Below are 2850 nucleotides of genomic sequence, written 5' to 3'. Positions count from 1 at the left end.
TGCTGAGTTCGCATTTGTTAGCGTTAATAGTATTTTCGGTCCGATGCTTCTGTTTTATGAGGGGTATATTGTTTTGGTCTCCCATCCTGATTCTAACCCCGCCGAACCCCTAGGGATTAACTTCAGCGAACTTTAGATTACAAAGCTGTCAGATGCTCAGAAGGCACGCTTAAACTTGTGGTGAAAAGAAGTTGTGAGGGAACTTGAAAATTATCAACATGTCAGCCCAGAAGCCAATGTTTCTCGCTTCTCTTTTATTTGCTATTCTTCAGAGACTGGAATGCTGTAGTTCAATACCACACAATTCAGTGCCTTCTGATTTTCTGTAACACGTACCACAGGCAACCCAGTGCATGCTTCACGGAAGCATCTCTTTTGATTTAAGGACGGCGCCTACTATTGTTACAATTGTGCATGCATTCTGCGCATCTCCAGATACTCGGATTTCATATTGGTAGTGCTTTAATACTATTGCAGAGATATTTTTTCATGGTTCAAAACTATGCGAATAAAGCAGAATTTGGTAAGTGCTCTTGGTATCCAAAAAGTCGGAGAAAGTTAAATTTAGTCATAATCTTTGTTTTTTTTCCGTGTCGGGAAAAGTCTTTCCTATCACTCCCCTGCTAAGTGGTGTCTTTGTGCATAGTCTTCTGCGTGTATTTTGGTAGGTTTCAAGGGGAAATAGGAATGTGTAGATTCCTCTGGTGGACACAGTAGAATATTTAATTAACTTGCAATGGCGTTTTGGTGGATCTTTAAACAAAAAATACCTTCATGGAGCTCAAGGATGGAATTTTAATTGGATAAACAAGACAGGCGGTGATAACAATCTTTCGCTCATCAAGCTGTAATCAAAGTGCGGCGTATTTCTAATATTTTTACCAAGTGTTGTTTTCTGTACAACAATGAAACCTAATGGCAAATTCTCTGGTAACTTATAGGCTTAACAAAGACAGAAGGAATGTAACACGGCCAGGGTTCTCCCTAGTTTTTAGTGCAACAGGTATGGCACCTTTTCAAACCAGTAAAGCAATAGGCCATTTCCGAGTTCAAGCCTGCCTCATCTTCAAAGCGAGTCTAAGTGCGAAGTTTTTGTTATGAAAATTAGTTTTCATTCATATGTAAAGTAGAACTAATTACCATTACAAAAACTTCGCACTTGGACTCGCTTTGAAAAGGAGGCAGACATGAACTCGGAAATGGCCTATTGGTTAATGTTGGACGTTCTGCAAAGGATAAGTGACTTCTGAGCGTTTGCAGGCGGTAATAAGTGCTCTTACAAGCGGTGAATTTTACCGGTTACTGCCTGATAAGGAGAACCCTGTCACACCTTAAGTGGATGTGTGATCTCTGTTGTTTGGCTATTTGTACTCAACTCTGCACAGTCTTCCGGTAAAATAATTGGAAACATGACAGCCAAGAATTATTTGAAAGAAAGCTTTTCGTCTAATTTGGGCTTCGTTGTTCAAGGAAAAGGTTTTTCAGGAAAGATTTTGATCCTGAAATTTCCTTGGTTTCTTGTCTTCATGCACACAATGATTTTTTGCCTCTAATAGCAAATATCTTCCCTGATAACAGAGGTCTCTTCTTTTGCTTTTATTGGGCTGATGAGTACGGGGAAAAGAGACTGGGTGTCGTGAAATAACATCATTTGCGTGACATAGATCCTTTATCACGAAGATTTTTCAACAATATATATAGCTTTAATCTAACTCCAAAACATTCAGATAGTAAAAAAAAAACCTTCATGTTTATTAACCACTCCTTTTGCTATTGCGCTTGTCAGAATTGTGATTTGCAATAATTCGCAACTGTGTTTTTGTATCTCGGATATTTACATTTTCAATTAACTCTGTTTTGATTGGCCACACATCCTGATTATTGTGCAAATAGTTCACCCTGAAGTCAAAATAGATACTATTTTGAAGAACCTCACAAAGAAGGCTTTCCCTCATCCGACAGATGAAATGTAAATATTCAGTTAAATATTACAACAAAATTAAAAAACCAAAGACAGAAGTTTCTTGGCTAAAAAGTGTGTTGTTTTACACATCTGAAAACGACGAACGATTAACATTCTTTCCCTTAGTTCATTCAGTTGACACAAGGTGATCACGTGCACCTTTACGATTGCCTAGCATGTGATCAATTTCTTACTTTTGACAGAACATTGCGACCTTCCCTTGATTCATAGAAGTCAGCGACTGCAGAAATTTGTGTGTTTTTACGATCGATTGTCATTAATCTTTTGATGAGAATTCGATTATATTATTATAAAAACTGTTATTTTTTTCTTCATCTGTCTTTTGGCTTGTCTTTTACTGTTAACTACCGGCTTCTACAATACTGACCTGGCATCAGGTTAGACTGAAAAGAAAAGGAATTATGAAGCAGAAACAACATCTTCGGTCCTTCCTTAGTGTGTGTGATAAACGTTTGCTTCGTACAACTGAATCACATGCAGGAAAACGTCTGTAAGAGCAATTTGCAGTTAGTTTTTTTGCAGACTATTTAAAGAAGAAACGAATGAGTTTTACTTAGAGCGTGTTGTTATCTTTAAACTTCATTTATTACCAATTTGAAAGCTTAAAAAACTAAAAGACCTCAAAATGGGACAATCCAAGGACTGTATATATATTTTATGATTTATTTATTTTTATATAAGTAATATTGTGTTTCTTTGTTAATTTTATCCAAGCATTGTACATATTTTTTATGATTGTTTGTTTTAATAGTTGGTGTGATGTCTGTAATGGATTTTACCAACTTAATAAATGTAGATGAAGACATTATAAAATAATTAAACGTGTGAGCCAAAGGGCCTCTGCTGGCACGACGTCTGGGTGACCC

Source organism: Montipora capricornis, chromosome 4, assembly GCF_036669925.1.
Source record: "Montipora capricornis isolate CH-2021 chromosome 4, ASM3666992v2, whole genome shotgun sequence".
NCBI lineage: Eukaryota > Metazoa > Cnidaria > Anthozoa > Scleractinia > Acroporidae > Montipora > Montipora capricornis.
Note: the sequence above shows the minus strand (reverse complement) of the source record.